Source organism: Balaenoptera musculus, chromosome 13 (genome assembly GCF_009873245.2).
Source record: "Balaenoptera musculus isolate JJ_BM4_2016_0621 chromosome 13, mBalMus1.pri.v3, whole genome shotgun sequence".
Lineage (NCBI taxonomy): Eukaryota > Metazoa > Chordata > Mammalia > Artiodactyla > Balaenopteridae > Balaenoptera > Balaenoptera musculus.
Window position 1 is genome coordinate 62399484 of NC_045797.1, and position 18883 is coordinate 62418366.

Here is an 18883-nt window from a genome sequence, read left to right on the forward strand (position 1 = left end):
GACTAACAGTTATTTTTTTTGCAGAAAAAAACTGATTACATTTTCAAATATTGTGTTTGGATGTCTAAAATTTTTCAGTATCTGCTTTCAGGACAAAGATAAGGAAGGCCTTACATAGGTGCAGGAGAAATGTGAAGAAGGAGAACGTTGTAGAGTGGAACTAAGAAGTGTCTGTAAGATGTGCCAGGAGGAACTAGCTCCCCAAGGCTTGGCTCTCCCAGGGTTTCTTAGTAAATAAGCCACATGCTCTCAGAAGCTACTGAGTTGCATCATGGCCTTCCCCTTTCCTAAAGTGTCCAGGATATGGATAGAAAAGAAAAATGAAAACTAGTGGGGAGTTCCCTGGTGGTCCAGTGGTTAGGACTTGGAACTGTCACTGCCATGGCCCAGGTTCAGTCCCTGGCTAGGGAACCAAAAACCTGCAAGCCACGTGGCTTGGCCAAAAAAAAAAAAAAAAAAAAAAATTAAAACTACTGAAATAGCCCTGTATGAATTTCTGAGCCCACATGTTCCTTAAGGATAAAAAATAGGCAATTCATGTAAGAGAATTTCTTTTTGAGACAAAATATAGCACATTTTCTACTAATATTAAGTTTAAAATATATGCAAATACAACCATGTAAAAGAATGTAACAAAACACAAGAGAAGGAAAAGACCTACAATAACAAACCCAAAACAATTAAGAAAATGGTAATAGGAACATACATATTGATAATTACCTTAAATGTAAATGGATTAAATGCTCCAACCAAAAGACATACACTGGCTGAATGGATACAAAAACAAGACCCGTATATCTGCTGTCTACAAGAGACCCACTTCAGACCTAGGGACACATACAGACTGAAAGTGAGGGGATGGAAAGAGATATTCCATGCAACGGAAATCAAAAGAAAGCTGAGTAGCAATTCTCATATCAGACAAAACAGACTTTAAAACAAAGACTATTACAAGAGACAAAAAAAGACACTACATAATGATCAAGGGATCAATCCAAGAAGAAGATATAACAATTGTAAATATTTATGCACCCAACATAGGAGCACCTCAATACATAAGGCAAATACTAACAGCCATAAAAGGGAAAATCAACAGTACCACAATAATAGTAGGGGACTTTAACACCCCACTTTCACCAATGGACAGATCATCCAAAATGAAAATAAATAAGGAAACACAAGCTTTAAATGATACATTAAACAAGATGGACATAACCGATATTTATAGGACATTCCATCCATCCACTTTCTTCTCAAGTGCTCATGGAACATTCTCCAGGATAGATCATATCTTGGGCCACAAATCAAGCCTTGGTAAATTTAAGAAAATTGAAATCATATCAAGTATCTTTTCTGATCACAACGTTATGAGACTAGATATCAATTACAGGAAAAAATCTGTAAAAAATACATACACATGGAGGCTAAAAAATACACTATTTAATAACCAAGAGATCACTGAAGAAATCAAAGAGGAAATCAAAAATTACCTAGAAACAAATGACAATGAAAACATGACGACCCAACACCTATGGGACGCAGCAAAAGCACTTCTAAGAGGGATACAATCCTACCTTAAGAAACAAGAAACATCTCAAATAAACAACTTAACCTTATACCTAAAGCAATTAGAGAAAGAAGAACAGAAAAACCCCAAAGTTAGCAGAAGGAAAGAAATCATAAAGTTCAGATCAGAAATAAAAGAAAAAGAAATGAAGGAAACGATGGCAAAGATCAATAAAACTAAAAGCTGGTTTTTGACAAGATAAACAAAATTGTTAAACCATTAGCCAGATTCATCAAGAAAAAAAGGGAGAAGACTCAAATGAATAGAAGTAGAAATGAAAAAGGAGAAGTAACAACTGACACTGCAGAAATAAAAGGATCATGAGAGACTACTAAAAGCAACTATATGCCAATAAAATGGACAACTTCTTAGAAATGCACAACCTTCCGAGACTGAACCAAGAAGAAATAGAAAATATGAAAGGACCAATCACAAGCACTGAAATTGAAACTGTGATTAAAAATCTCCCAACAAACAAAAGCCCAGGACCAGATGGCTTCACAGGTGAATTCTATCAAACATTTAGAGAAGAGCTAACACCTATCCTTCTCAAACTCTTCCAAAATATAGCAGAGGGAGGAACACTCTCAAACTCATTCTACAAGGTCTCCATCACCCTGATACCAAAACCAGACAAAGATGTCACAAAAAAAGAAAACTACAGACCAATATTACTGATGGACATAGATACAAAAATCCTTGACAAAATACTAGCAAACAGAATCCAACAGCACACTAAAAGGATCATACACTCTGATCAAGAGGGGCTTATCCCAGGAATGAGGACTCTTCAATATACGCCAATCAATCAATCTGATACACCATATTAAAAAATTGAAGGAGAAAAGCCATAGGATCATCTCAATAGATGCAGAGAAAGCTTTCAACAAAATTCAACACCCATTTATGATAAAAACCCTCCAGAAAGTAGGCATAGAGGGAACTTACCTCAACATAATAAAGGCCATGTATGACAAACCCACAGCCAACATCGTCCTCAATGGTGAAAACCTGAAACCATTTCCACTAAGATCAGGAACAAGACAAGGTTGCCCACTCTCACCACTACTATTCAACATAGCTTTGGAAGTTTTAGCCACAGCAATCAGAGAAGAAAAAGAAATAAAAGGAATCCAAATCGGAAAAGAAGAAGTAAAGCTGTCACTGTTTGCAGATGACATGATACTATACATAGAGAATCCTAAGGATGCTACCAGAAAACTACTAGAGCGAATCAATGAATTTGGTAAAGTAGCAGGATACAAAAGTAATGCACAGAAATCTCTTGCATTCGTACATACTAATGATGAAAAATCTGGAAGTGAAATTAAGAAAACACTCCCATTTACCACTGCAACAAAAAGAATAAAATACCTAGGAATAAACCTACCTAAAGAGACAAAGGACCTGTATGCAGAAAATTATAAGACACTGATGAAAGAAATTTAAGATGATACAAATAGATGGAGAGATATACCATGTTCTTGGATTGGAAGAATTAACATTGTGAAAATGACTATACTACGCAAAGCAATCTACAGATTCAATACAGTCCCTATCAAACTACCCTTGGCATTTTTCACAGAACTATAAGAAAAAATTTCACAATTTGTATGGAAACACAAAAGACCCCGAATAGCCAAAGCAATCTTGAGAAAGAAAAACGGAGCTGGAGGAATCAGGCTCCCTGACTTCAGACTATACTACAAAGCTACAGTAATCAAGACAGTATGGTACTGGCATGAAAACAGAAATACAGATCAATGGAACAGGATAGAAAGCCCAGAGATAAACTCACACAGATATGGTCACCTTATTTTTGATAAACGGAGGCAAAAATATACAATGGAGAAAAGACAACCTCTTCCATAAGTGGTGCTGGGAAAACTGGACAGCTACATGTAAAAGAATGAAATTAGGACACTCCCTAACACCATACACAAAAATAAACTCAAAATGGATTAAACACCTAAATGTAAGGCCAGACACTATCAAACTCTTAGAGGAAAACATAGGCAGAACAGTCTATGACGTAAATCATAGCAAGATCCTTTTTGACCCACCTCCTAGAGAAATGGAAATAAAAACACAAATAAACAAATGGGACCTAATGAAACTTAAAAGCTTTTGAACAGCAAAGGAAACCATAAACAAGACGAAAAGACAACCCCCCAGAATGGGAGAAAATATTTGCAAATGAAGCAACTGATAAAGGATTGATCTCCAAAATTTACAAGCAGCTCATGCAGCTCAATATCAAAAAACCAAACAACCCAATCCAAAAATGGGCAGAAGACCTAAACAGACATTTCTCCAAAGAAGATATACAGATTGTCAACAAACACATGAAAGCATGCTCAACATCATTAATCATTAGAGAAATGCAAATCAAAACTACAATGCGATATCATCTCACACTATTCAGAATGGCCATCAACAAAAAATCTACAAACAATACATGCTGGAGAGGGTGTGGAGAAAAGGGAACCCTCATACACTGTTGGTGGGAATGTAAATTGATACAGCCACTATAGAGAACAGTGTGGAGGTTCCTTAAAAAACTAAAAATAGAACTACCATATCACCCAGCAATCCCACTACTGGGCATATGCCCTGAGAAAACCATAATTCAAAAAGAGTCATGTACCACAGTGTTCACTGCAACTCTATTTACAATAGCCAGGACATGGAAGCAACCTAAGTGTCCATCGATAGATGAATGGATAAAGAAGATGTGGCACATATATACAATGGAATATTACTCAGCCATAAAAAGAAACGAAATTGAGTTGTTTGTAGTGAGGTGGATGGACCTAGAGTCTGTCATACAGAGTGAAATAAGTCAGAAAAGAAAAACAAATACTGTATGCTAACACATATATATAGAATCTAAAAAAAAAAAAAAATTTCATGAAGAACCTAGGGGCAAGACGGGAATAAAGACGCAGACCTACTAGAGAATGGACTTGAGGACACAGGGAGGGGCAAGGGTAAGCTGGGACAAAATGAGAGAGTGGTAGTGTATATATGGACATATATACACTACCAAATGTAAAATAGCTAGTGGGAAGCAGTTGTATACCACAGGGAGATCAGCTTGGTACTTTGTGACCAGCTAGAAGGGTGGGATAAGGGGGGTGGGAGGGAGGCAGACTCAAGAGGGAAGAGATATGGGGATATATGTATATGTGTAACTGATTCACTTTGTTATAAAGCAGAAACTAACACACCATTGTAAAGCAATTATACTCCACTAAAAATGTTTTTTAAAAAAAGAATGTATCATTTTATTAATTTTTTAAATCTATGGAATCACAATGGTAAAAAATTCATTAAAGGAGAAAAAAGTTAGTTTTATTCACATAGTATATTAAAACAGCCAAGAAATTGACCACAAACCACTTACTAAAGTGTTTTTACAAATATAATCTAATTTGATCTTCCGTACAAGCTATTATAGTTATTATTTTATAATCATCCTTCTACACACGAATCCCAAAGCTAACTGATTGAATGGCTTACCCAAGTTGATAGAACTAATCATTACCCAAGTCAGAACTCAAAACTCAAGTGTAACAGCTCCAAACCACATGGAATTTCCACTGATCGATATAGCTTTTCAAGTGACTGATCAAATGCAGAAGGTTTTTGTTTTGTTTTGTTTTGCTTTAAACATCTTTATTGGAGTATAATTGCTTTACAATGCTGTGTTCGTTTCTGCTTTATAACAAAATGAATCAGCTATACATATACATATATCCCCATATCTCTTCCTTCTTGCGTCTCCCTCCCTCCCACCCTCCCTATCCTACCCCTCTATGTGGTCACAAAGCACCGAGCTGATCTCCCTGTGCTATGCGGCTGCTTCCCACTAGCTATAGGTTTTACATTTTCCCCTGGCCATTTTGGTTGGTTGTTCTGTAATCACAACAGCCTGCAGTGTAATATGGGCTTGCTCTGCCTCTGAGCAACAAGCTCTTTACCAGAACTTTAACTGGAAGTTGAAGCAGTAAAAATGTGAATGCAGGAAATTCTAGATTCCCTGTAATGAATCTACTGTTAGGAGGCAGTAGGTGTGGGGTTAAGAGCACAGGATTTGAAGTTAAACATACATGAGTTCCTATCCCCATTCTTATAACTATGGGCAATGTGAGAGTAGAAATCTTAATTACTTTCTCAAGGCTGCAATTTTCAATAATAATTATAATAATAATGCATAACTCATAACATCATGATGGTTAAAGAACATATAAACAAGTACACAGAATTTGATTAATTGCATCTGCTTTTCAAAGTACTGTTAACATTATTAATCCCCTTCTCTGCTATTCTAAGTTCTATGTACTCTCATTAATGCATATGTTTCTTTTTGGATTTACCTGGAAACACAGATCATCTGTGCTTACATAACAAAGAGCAATTTTTCTTTTAATTTTCAGTGAAAAATTGATGGAATAGAGACACTTTGCATAATCTAACTATTTTTACTCAGCCTACTTAAAAAATTGGAGAAAGCTTGAACTTTCATTATAAGGCTTAATAGTATAGTTGAAGCTCAGAAGAGAACATCTAAGAAAAACACATGGCATATACTTTATTTCCAGACACATGTTACAGAGTCAGGCTTTGCAAATGATCCTAAGCTTTTTAGGTCCCAGGTATTCTAAGATCTGGAAAAAAGAGAACAACAATTCGTTAATTTTGCACTCAGGCATAATCTGTGAGGCAAATTCCCTGACAGAGTTAAGTGATTTCCTTGAAATAAAGTTAAGGAGGAATTTATGGCAAGCTTCTCTGCTTAAGAGACACAGATTAACACAATGGATAATCTATGGTTTAATAAAAGATAGAACTGCTGTCAAATGCATGCATCTACTACTGAATCTTTATAAAGGAGAAGGCATATTATAAATGTAGCTCAGTGAGAGGCTGAGATAATTATGCCTTCAGTTCTGTTGCATTCTGTTGATCTAAATTAATATAAGAATTGTAATTTAAGAGAGAGCCTAATGGGCATGAAGTCTCTCCACCCAGCTATACTTCTTCTCAGATATTATATGTCTTAAGCAAGCATTTGGCAGGTGTTAAATTGCAGTAAATTCAAGATTGAATTCTCTATCAGGTACCTGTAGTGGTGATAATCTATTCTCTGGATAAAGTGTTAGCTATATACTTCAATCATTTCTGACACAGGCACTATGGCCACAAAAAGAAAAAGCAAAGGAGGCAGATTTTCCCGTGTGGTTATGATGGCAGAATGGAATGGGGTGGGCAAGCACTGTCCGAAGGTCAAGTAATTATGATTTTGAACTGTATCTCCATGTCTCTCAATCGTGCCTTCAGTGGGTGTTCAAGGGAGGCCCACAGAAATCTGCTCCTCCTGCAGTCTCAACCTCCCAGCAGTCCCAAGAAAAAGCTACTGTTAGATTGGAGTACCTACATCTCTTTTAGAGACTATTAAAGCTGATCCCTCTATATCTAAGTCACCACTAGAAGCCTGGGCTTTTTAGGTCATCCCTTATCACAAAGACTCTCATATTCTTTAGACTGCATACTCACTATCACTTGATTCAAGATCTTGTTCTTTCCATTGTGCTCTCTGGAACCAAGTGCCTATTATCAGCAAAACCTCGTATCAACTGCCTCTCTGTATATATATATATACATTTCTCTAATGAAGTGTAGATGTTCTATTGAATGTACTACTGAAGAAGATACAGTCTCACAGTGCTGGTGTGTTTTTTCCAGTACCCACCTACAGCTAAACTTAAGGGGGATGCTTCTTCCTCACTTCTTATTGTCTCTTCCCTAAAACAGAATTTAAAAACATTAAATTATATGCTACCAGATACATCAGCTGTGCTCCTTTGAGGTCACCTCTCTTTTTCCTGGGCATGTATTCTTTCACTGAAGGTTTTTTTTGCACCTGGCTTACTGCTCTTTCTCCACCCTGACTTTCTTCATTATTCTTGGTGCTTTTAAATAATTCATCCATCTCCCTGTGTCTCTCATCCTTTGTCCTTACTGCCAATGATTTTATCCTCTATCCCACCTCAACTGATCATTCTCATGTTCACTGACTAGATGGTATCTTTTTCAGTTTCTATTGTACCTCATAATATTCATTCCAAGTATCTCATCTTATGGCACAATCTATCTTTCTAACTCACCACTCTAATATCATAGTCACCAACTCTACCAGTGCTACCAGATTCATTAAACCTACCAACTTTTCACTGTCCATTGTTCTCCTCATGTCCTCTATTTCATCTATACCCACTTCGATTTCATGAATCATCTCTATACTAATGTATTTTCAGACACATCCAACTCTCGATTTCTTTCTTCCTCCATCATATTCTTCTGGCAAAGCCTAATTCTGGTTATAGCCTACTTTTTTACTACTGTGCAATCAAATCCAACAGTCTCACTTAACTAGAGTGACCTGACTGGACTCACTACAAATCAATGTCTTAAATGTCAAATGGAGACTCAGTGCTGCCTGACACTCCTGTTACACTTCTCTTGTCAACCCATTCTCCTCCTGTCCCCAGAAACTATTTCTTACTTCAGCTGATAACCTTTGTTCTCATTTTCTAGGAACAGAAAAGCAAACAGAAGAGAACTGCAACATGTTCCCATGATTAAATCTACTGACATCTTCACAATATGTGACTCCACAACTCTATCTTTTTCTCCACGTGTGATGGATAACATGGCTTTGATCCTATCAAAGGAACCCCACCCTTGTACACTGAATCCCATCCCCTTTTGTCTACGTGAGGATTTGGATAATAAAACTATCTCTTTCTCCCAAATCAACATTTTCCTCTCTTCTATGTCTTTCCAATCAACAGACACATTATGTTTATTCCCATATCTTCTTTCATGAACTGCTCCATTTCTCTGTCCCCCCTCACAGGAGGTGTCTATAGTCATTATTCTCTTTATTCTCCTCCTATGACCTCTTGACCTCTCTCCAGTCAGCGTCGTGTCCCCATTTGTCCTTTGGAATTGTTATTGCAAATGTTACCAAAGGCCTCCACAATGCCACAGTCTCAGTCATTGTCTTACCTTCTCAGTAATATCTGATGTAGTTGAACATATTCTCTACCTTGAATCACTTTTTTTAACTGGCTTCTGAGACACTGCACTTTTATGGTTTTCCATGTATTGCCTTGGTCATTCCTCCCCTGTGTCCTTTGTTGACATCTCTTTTTTATCCCAACCTAGAGTCCTTGGATAATCCCAGAGCTAAATCCTCAAACTTCATCTATTTGGTATCTACACTGCCTCCGTTGGTGATCTCATCTAAGATTGTGATGTTAAAAGTATCTTTTCCATATTCCACTTGATGACTCAAATGCAGATATTTAATCACTTTTCCCCCGTTTTTCACATTTTCATATAACTACTTAACTGACATATTTGCTTAGATTTCTAGTAGGCATCTCAAGTATAGACATTGCTCTGCCAGGAGGGAGGTTTGAAAATACCTGTGATTGTGGCAGGTATCTAAGACATCCCTTAAGCTTCCATAGGTCTCTATGAAACAACATATTATATTCTCAGTGCTAGGATTAAATTGATTTCAATTTCTGTCCCATGTGAAGAGATGATGTATATAATTTTTTTTGTCCAACTCCTGAAAATGGATGATACATGAACCCAAGTATAAGGAAAAGTCATTGTTCTGATGGCAATCCTAAATCATCTTTGAGTTTAAATTTATTTTCTTGATAGAATATTTAACATGAAATTAAAAATAAGTCATGTGGGCATTACCCCTTGGTGATAACTAAAATCTCCTAACTCTGTCTCTACACCTGGAAAGAAGGAGTTGACACACAATAAGCAATCAATGTAATGTTACCCTATTTCTATGGATATAATTGTTGGAGAACCATAACACATTGCACTGGCAGATAGATTCACTAGCAATGCCAGCCTGAATGTGTAATGAAAAGAGCATAGACTTAAAGAATAGTAGAGTTGTTCCCTTTCTTTTCCTTACTACTCTTGAGTCATGAAAATAATTGCTTTTGGCAGCTCTTTCCACATTTGTAAATACAGGTGATAACATTTACCTGTAAGGTTGTTGTGAAGATGAAGATACTATGTGCAAAGACTTAGTTATGTTAATCGTCATAACAGATGCCCAAAAATTCTAGTTGCCTTCTCTACTCCTGTGCATATCCCAAAATTTTTCTTAGTCTACTATATCATATTTTCAAATGTCAGATAATTAGATAAAACTTGATAATTTTTAAGTTCTAGGACTATCCTCCCTAACAACCACATCTTCTTGAAAGTCTTGTATTAAGTTAGAAAAAGATAAAGGTAATGAGTAATAACTTTTACTACACCAACAAAGTCAGGAGACCGTATTAAAGAGAAAGTGATTCTTTAAGCTGGTTCAAGAGAATATACTGTGACCCAGGTATATGTAGATCACAGAAACCCATTCTTCCAAGTGTGTAGTAAAAGTGGAAACTATTGAAATACAGCTTTGCCACAGTTATGTATACATTATGATATCCTTAGAACCTCCCCATTTTTTCTACCTTAGATTGTCTCAAGTTAACTTATCTCTCACTTTCGATGTTAACTTTAAACACTAGAGGAATTCTTATTAGAGATGTAAATGTCAGATGACAGAAAGATAAACACCACAGCTTTGTAAAAGTGTTGTCATTGTGTGCCTATAAACTGCCCATGAGCCCAGGGAATACACAAATTTTTCCTCTCTTCAATGACATAAAAGTGTAAACATATCAACATCTAGCTCCAAACTCATGACGGTCCAGTAAGAGTGAATGATGCTCATGCCAGGAAAAAAGATCGATCCGCTTACAATTATTCTGTGTGGGAAATGCTCTCACAGCACTTAAGTACACTCAGCTGCCTAAGTCTTGTGGGAAGAGAAACTAGATTCCAACCGAGATGTTGGAAGCCCTCTTTTTTACCTGAACAAACACAAGACGCCCTGTTATGGGCTGAATTGTGTCCCCCTCCCAAACTCATATATTGAAATCTTAACCCCACTTACCTCAGAATGTGACTGCATTTGGAGATAGGTCTTTAAAGAGATAATTAAGTTAAAATGAGGTCACTAGGGTGAGGCCTAATCAAATATGACTGGTGTCATTATAAGGAGAGGAAATTTGAACATATATGGTTACAGAGAAAAGGCCATGTACAGACAGAGGAAGATGGTCATCTACAACCCAAAGAGAAGGACTCAGAGGAATCGACCTGGCTGATACCTTGATCTTAAATTTCTAGCATTCAGAAATGTGAGAAAATAAATTTCTATTGTTTACGCTATGTGGTCTTGTAATCATCAAAAGTGGGGGTCCAGCTGCCTGCTGCTCAAAAGCCAATAAAGAGGTAAGGTTTGTGGAAAGGAAAGTTTGCTTTATTTTGGAGCCCGGCAACCTGAGGAGGAGGGTGGATTCCTGTCCAAAGGCTTACTGCTCTTCACTGACAATCAGTGGGCAACAGCTTTTATAGACAGAGGGAGGGGGCTACATGCAGAAACAGCACAGTCAGCTCTCACAGTCATCTTGAAATCGGTCATGCAGTGATCTGATCAGCATCATCTTGATTGTTTTAAGTACAGTTAGTCTTTAGTTCCAGGGTCAGTTTGTTCCCATTTCTTTGAGGCCAGTTCTCAGAATTGTGGCAGCTTGGGTTGTAGATGACCATCTTATGTCATGGCTACAGTCTGGTCATCATGTAGTTAACTTCTTCTACCTGGTGAGGGTTTCAGTATCTATAGGACAGCTCACAGGATGTGGCTCAGAATATTATCTATAGCCTTTGAGGAGGAACTAAAGGTCCTTGACTTTGCTTAATGACTAAATTATTATTACTTGGTCTCATTTGACTGTTTCCCTTTGTTGCTGCATTTTCTCACTTCTCTGATTAAACTTATTGTTGGCTAAAGTTTTTCCACAGTCAGAAGGCAGGCTGAGGACATGGCGGGGAAGAGCCATAGGGTCCTGCTCCATTACAGGCTGTGGTAATTTGTTATGGCAGCCTTAGCAAACTCATACTCTCTCCAAGGTGAGTCAATGTATAATGCACTCTAGTAGCAATAACTATAAAATACTGACTAGTGAATGGTGAGAGTTGGGGAGAGAATCCTGTAGTGTTCTGGTTTGCTTGCATATATTAGTCATTTCTTATATCCTTATAACCTTAATGCACGTTATTCAACTTGTAGCTACACACTTTATATAGTTGTTTTTTGGGTTTGGTTACATATTTTAAACTTGCCTGGTACAGTTTATCAGCTGATACTGGATGTGCTCATTTGCAACTAATTTTCCCACAGACTGTAACAGGGAGAAAATGAAGTCTAACATAATCCGAGGCAGAGACATCTGACCACCATTTTGATAAGGAGTAACAGAATTGCACAAATATAATATCAGCGTTCTTTAAATTGGGTCAAACACAAAACTTTTGTGTGTTATTTCTCTAGAAGGGTTCAGAGCATTCAATAACTTTCAAAATGGGTGAAATTCAGTGCTGTACTGGTGCTCACCAGCATGAAAATGGTAACGTTTTTCTTTGGCTTCATCCCTATTAAAAACTTGCCCCCAAGTTCCTTTTTCCTTCAGATGCTTGCGAGCCATGGGCCACTCTGTCGATGAGTCAAGAGAAAGCCTGGTGAAACCATCATGTTGAAGGACCCATGATATCACTTCAGGGGCTCCAGTCAGATGGTCAGTATTCCACTTCGAAAAGCATCAAGGTCCAAAGTGTAACTGATTTTATTTCACATTATATTATTTATTTATTTATTTATTTCCCATGACACAATCACCAAGCAACGCTGAAACTATTCATGTTTGCATTCTCTGTTCCCAGTTGAATTATTAATCTTTCTGTCAAGTCTAATTCCTGACCCTCAATTTAATTCTATTTCAGCAGCTGATGCCTCTATTAGCCTCACTGCACTTGAATTCTGTTGCTCCCTTGGCTGTAGCCTGCTGAGAAACTGTTTTTCGAGTACTTAGCAGAAAAGCTCTATGCTTTATTGACTCAGATTTTAATTTCAAATACTATTCTTACTGATCAGGTATTTGAAAACAAATGTTCTGAGAGGCTTCGCTAATGCACTGAAAGGTTATTGACAAATTTCATATATGTCCAAGGGCATAAATTATAAGAGAATCTTTCATTCTTTACACACTTTCATTCTTACACCATTAATAGAGTCCTGGAGGAATCAATGGTTCTGAAGGTGAAAACATAGAAAGTTTAAGAAAGCTGATAGCAGAAAAAAACACGGATTTGTACCAAAAAAGACAGACTAGGGCCAGATTTCACTATTTCTGAATATTACATAAGCAAATTAAAATACAAATTTCATGTTTAAGTGAGAATATGACAATCCAATAATTAACAAAACATGATGTAAGTAAAAGATCAATACAACTGAATGAGATGTCTTTATCCTTTGGGACTGCTTCACTAATTTAGCACACTTAATTGATGACAGTGCAATCTATTGAACCAATCAACTAAATTGCCCTAACTCTTATTAGTGTGTTATCACCAATAGTAACATAATTCTGAATTGCATAGAGCAGTGATGCTTCAGATAAAAAGGTTTCTACAGTGTTGCTGAGTACATGAATCTATAAAACATATTGCTATGTACTTTGGTGAAAATTAAAGCAAAATTACCAGTATCTCTTCTAGTTCAGCCTCTTGCTGAATAGCACTTATATAAATATCCTTAAAGTCACTTATCCCAATCTCTCTCCTCCAGTGAGAGAATGTATAACTCTTTACAAGAATGGTCATTCCAATTTTGGATGAATCTAATAATTAGAGAATTTCTTCTCATAACAACTTTTTTATAATTCCTACTACTACCCATTGATACCATGGTGACAATGGAAACCACACAGTAAATACATTTCCTTCCTTTCTACAAGATAGTTTTTGAAATTGTCTGAAATTTCCATCTTTAGCTTGCATTCAGCCAAGGTGAGACTATTTATACCATAATAGTCAACAAATGCCACCATCCATTTTTTGTTGTTGTTATATTTTATTTTCTGGAGAGCCAGTGAGCACCAGTATAGCACTGAATTTCACCCATTATGAAAGTTATTGAATGCTCTGAACCCTTCCTAGAGAAATAACACACAAAAGTTTTGTGTTTAACCCAATTTAAAGAACTCTGATATTATTGGTGCATTAAATTTCAGTATCATCCAGGAAGAGAGAAGAATGATGGCAGAACCTTAGAGGAAAATGGCATTTAATACAAAAGTAGAAGAGGAACCCTTGAAGAAAAGGAAAAACCACAGTTAGAGAGAACAGAGAAAAATGTGGACAGTGTTTCTGGAAGGAATTAGTGAATTGTGTTGAATGCTGGGCAGAGGCAAAGCAGAATAAGGAGTGAACATTTTCTTCAGATTCAGCAACTACCTTGCAGTTACATTGATATGGTAGGGACAGAAGTCAGGTTAAAGGGTGGGGAAGGTTCAAGAATGAATGAATGAATGTGGAGTTGAAAAATCAGGAATTAAGTGAAGGTTACTCCAGAATCTTATGTGTAAAATAACTGAGAGAAACTGGTGGTAACCATAAGGCAGACACAAGTTGTGGGGGAAGCCTTTAAGACTGTAGAGCTTGTTTGAATGCTAATGGGAAAGTGCCAGCAGAATGGAAAGTTGAAGATAACAGAGAGAGAGTGACAGGAGCTAGGTTTCTAACGAGGCAGGTAGGAGAGGATGGGATACAGAGCGTCACTAAGGGGTCCTCTCTTCACTCCCCTTCTCTTCTGCTGAACATGGGCTTTTTCCCTAAGATTTTATATTAATTTCCTATAACAAATTGCCACAAATTTGATGGCTTAAAACAACACAAATATATTCTCTTACAGTTCTGAAGGTCAGAAGTCCAAAACGGTTCTCATTGAGCTACAATTAAGGTGTAGGCAGGTCCATGTCCCTTCTAGAGGTCCTAGGGGAGAATCTGTTTCCTTGCTTTTTCCAAATTCTAGACACCACGCACATTCCTTGATTCATGACCCTATTCCTCTACCTGCAAAGCCAGCAACATGAGGACAGGTCCTTCTCACTCTGCTATCTTTTTGGTTCTCTTTCTTCTGCCCTTGTTTACTTATTAAAATCTGTGTGATTATATTGGGCTCATCTGGATAATCCAGGATAATCTCCCTTAATTCTATCTATAACCTTAATTCCCCTGTGCCATGGAACCTAACACATTCACAGGTTCTGGAGATTAGGACATGGATATCTTTGGAGGGGAGCTATTAGTTTGCCTGCCACACACGCCCCCCATTTCATGCTCATACTCCACTCTATTACTTTTCTACAGTCCTCTGATTGGAGAGAGTGGAGAAGGAATAAGTCTTCCCTTTCTATAAAAGTGACCAATACTGAAAAAAGTGCTTTATATATATATATATATATACTAACCCACTTAACAGTCACCACTCTGTGAGGAGAGGTATTTGCTTTAATTAATAGCTGATGGACCTATAACTGACACAGACTTGTAAAATAACTTGCTTCAAATCACACAGTAGTAAGTGTTGGTTTGGGGGTGAAAACCAGAATTGTCTAATGGAATACGTAGTGAATGATCAACTTAGTTGATATTGTCAACTTATCGATGTTTATATAGAATAAAAATAATTACACATGTAAAGAGAGATTTAAAAATAACATACACATAAAATGAAAAATCATTTACAAAACCATTCTATAATAAACTTTCTTTCCTGCAATACTATATTAATATCCACCACTTCTAACATATAAAGAACTGTTCATCAAGGAGATATACCATATTTACTTAACAATACCCAAACAACTGGGAATTTAATTGTTACCAGTTTTTAAATGGGCTATTAATTAAGAAAATAAAAATAATATTAAAGTAAATAAACAAACATACCTTTTGCTCATTCCTCATTCCATTTCTCTTCTTAATGTCTTCTCTCTTTCCTTTAGACTTTCTCTCTTACAATCTAAGTCCTCTCAACTTTTAAAAATGTTTAAGTTTTTATTCTTCTATGAAACGTTCACCCTCTGGGCTCTAGGTTTCCTTCTTTTTTGGAACTCAAATCGTTATTTGCCATTCCAATTTTTGAAAATATCTTATTAGTATTATGTTCTGATCTTTATATTTTTCTGAGATTTAACATTAATGGGTACTTCTCAGTAGGCATCTGGGGAAAGGGCCTGCATCATTTCTGAATTCTCATTCTCCAGTTCCAATCTACCACAATGCATGCAAATAATATTATGGAGGGCCTTGTTTGGTTTTGTGCTATTATCCCTTAAGCCAATAACTGAATATTAGCAGGCATCAAGAAATTTATTTTATTAAACATGTATATTCTCAGACATACATGAAAAGAATTCTGCTATCTGGTTGAACACAATAAAATATTTTCTGCTAAAATAATATACTTATCACATCTGAGTTTTGCTAGCCAGTTCCCTTTTAAATAAATAATACACAAGTTAGGGGCTTGCCTACTTTACCACTCAATCTCCAGCTCCTAGAAATGTGTCGATCTCACAGTAGTCCTCAATAAATATCTGTTGAATGAATGTGTGCTTGTTTGAAAAAAATGTAGGAAATATTCAAGAAAATTTTAAATGTGGCCTAGAGTATATTCACTTATTTGACTAGGTTGGAAAACAGATGTGTCTTTCTAAATGTAATACACTAATTTAAGCCTCAATTCTTTTTTTAAAATAAAAACTATATGCATTTATGTATGTCATTTGTGTTTGTATGTGTTTGTGCATCAGTTTTACTTCTCTTACAGGCAAAACCTCTTGTTTGTGCCTAGTGTATGGTTTATGTGAAAAAATGTATCTAGATTTACCAATTCACTGTGATATAATGGTATGCATTTACAATGACACAATATCTACTGGCTAATAGACTCATTTTCATAGCAATACATTAGCACCCACCCTGCAAGAGGTACCCCAGAAAATTATAGATCAAAAAAGAGAAATAACATAATCCATAAATTCAGCCTAGAAGATTTTTTTTTTTTTTTGCCAACACCTGCTGTCCTCATGCTGAATACTAAGGTTCCCCAATTCTGAACTTTGCCCTTTTTCACTTAGCCATTTCAGATTGCTGCCTTCCAGTCTTCTTCTCTTCCCTCTTCTCTTTTCCCCTCTCCCCTTCCCCTCATCCTCTGACTCCTTAGTCCTATTCTTCCCAAATCTTTCTTCTTCTCTTTCTCCTTCTCTTTCTCCCTCTCTCTCTCTCTCTCTATCTCTACCTCTGTTTCTCTGTCTCTGTCTCATTCACATTTGTTTTCATGCAAGAGATGAAAGGCAGCTCAATATTTACTAAAAATCTCCTCAAGATGTCTTTAGAACCAGAAGAATTCTTCCCAACAACTACACATTATATCTCAGAAAGTTTGGTCAAATATATTTACTAATTTGGATTAATTACTTCATTAGTGCCTGGGCTTCCACAAAAATTATTTCATTTTTCCACCACCTCTGAGTGACTAGTTAGCCATTCTGGTGCCTTTCCCTAAACAAAGAAAATCTGATCTAATATGATGTGTTTTTTCTGCTCTCAGACAGTCTTATCAACAAGGAGGAAAAAAAAAAAAACCCCTCTTAAATGTGGAAACAGAGCAGGACATGAAGGAAGGAAGGAAGGAAAGAAGGGAAGAAGGAAGGAAAGAAGGAAGGAAATACAGTAAGTAGGTAGGAAGGAAGGAAGAAAGTTAAATGATGTTTTTAAATGTTCTTTATTTCAGATATAACTTTGACCCAGAAATTTTGAATGTATTTCTTGAGGGATAGCAGTAGTCAAAACAGTAGTGTCCAGGGACCTAACCTTAGGAGCTCACACTCTCATTGGAACTGCCAAAGATACACATAATAAATGAGCTAGGAAATCCGGTATTTTAGGATTAAGAATCAAGACATATTTTCTTCAAAGCTGTGGAAAGCATTTTTGGTTTACTGTATTAAATGTTTATTTAAATAAGTCATTATTTATTATAACAGGACAAGTATTAAAAATCTTAGATTTCAGGTGAGATCCTTTTGCCTGAAATGAACTATACCAGACTAAAGGAGTTTCTATTCACTAAGTTCCTTTGGTTCCTTGTGGAGAAATATGAAAGAAGATGTGTTCTCTTTTAAAGACAGCCACTTGTTAAATTTACCAAACTTAACAGTGCCTAACGGAATCAAATGATAGAAAGATGAATCATCCATTCAGTATATCAGAATTAGGGAGAGGAGAGCACGGTGCTCACCTTGGGCGGGCACAAAACTAAGAGAGTGCCAAAACAACAACAACAAAGAAAACCAGTAGTTAAGATACATACTATTTTTGCATGGGGACCCGGCCTGAGGAGCAGGGGTGGGAGCTTCGAGACTAGGGCGGCGCGAAAGGGGTGAGAAGCGGACAGAAGACATGATAGGAAAGATAAAAAGAAAAGGAAAAGGAAAAGGAAAGTTTCCAGTTTGACAATCAAGCTGTCTTCTGCATCCATTTCATCTCAAGACCACCAAGCCAATGTGGAGGCTTTTTCCTCCTTTCCTTTACTTTTCATGAGACTGATCACAACCAGCACTGCAAAGTCCGTCGAATTAAGGAATGCTGTTGCCTACATGTGTGAATGAGCTGTGAGTAAACTACTGAAGTAGAGGAGAACTAACTTGAAAGGTCCTCATGAATGTCCATGTGGCTGACAAGAAGTTAACCTGTCATAGATGTGATAAAGAAGAATAGTTGGGGAGGAGCTTCAAGATGGCGGAAGAGTAAGACGCGGAGATCACCTTCCTCCCCACAAATACATCAGAAATACATCTACAGGTGGAACTGCTCCTACAGAACACCTGCTGAACGCTGGCAGAAGACCTCAGACCTCCCAAAAGGCAAGAAACTCCCCACATACCTGGGTAAGGCAAAAGAAAAAACAGAGACAAAAGAATAGGGACGGGATCTGCACCAGTGGGAGGGAGCTGTGAAGGAGGAAAGGTTTCCACACACTAGAAGCCCCTTCACTGGCGGTTTCCACACACTAGAAGCCCCTTCACTGGCGGAGACTGCGGGTGGCGGAGGGGGAAAGCTTCAGAACCACGGAGGAGAGAGCAGCAACAGGGGTGTGGAGGGCAAAGCGGAGAGATTCCCGCACAGAGGATCGGCGCCGAGCAGCACTCACCAGGCCGAGAGGCTTGTCTGCTCACCCTCCGGGGCGGGCGGGGGATGGGAGCTGAGGCTCCGGTGTCGGTGGATCCCAGGGAGAGGACTGGCGTTGGC

The 18883-nt window shown here is 37.3% G+C and overlaps 1 non-coding gene across 1 annotated transcript; it reads left to right on the top strand.

Moving 5' to 3' along the window:
* The first annotated feature begins 339 nt into the window (after positions 1–339).
* Positions 340–411, top strand: TRNAD-GUC. The gene has a single exon. It is a non-coding gene; the product is annotated as a tRNA-Asp (tRNA).
* The last annotated feature ends 18472 nt before the right edge of the window (positions 412–18883 follow it).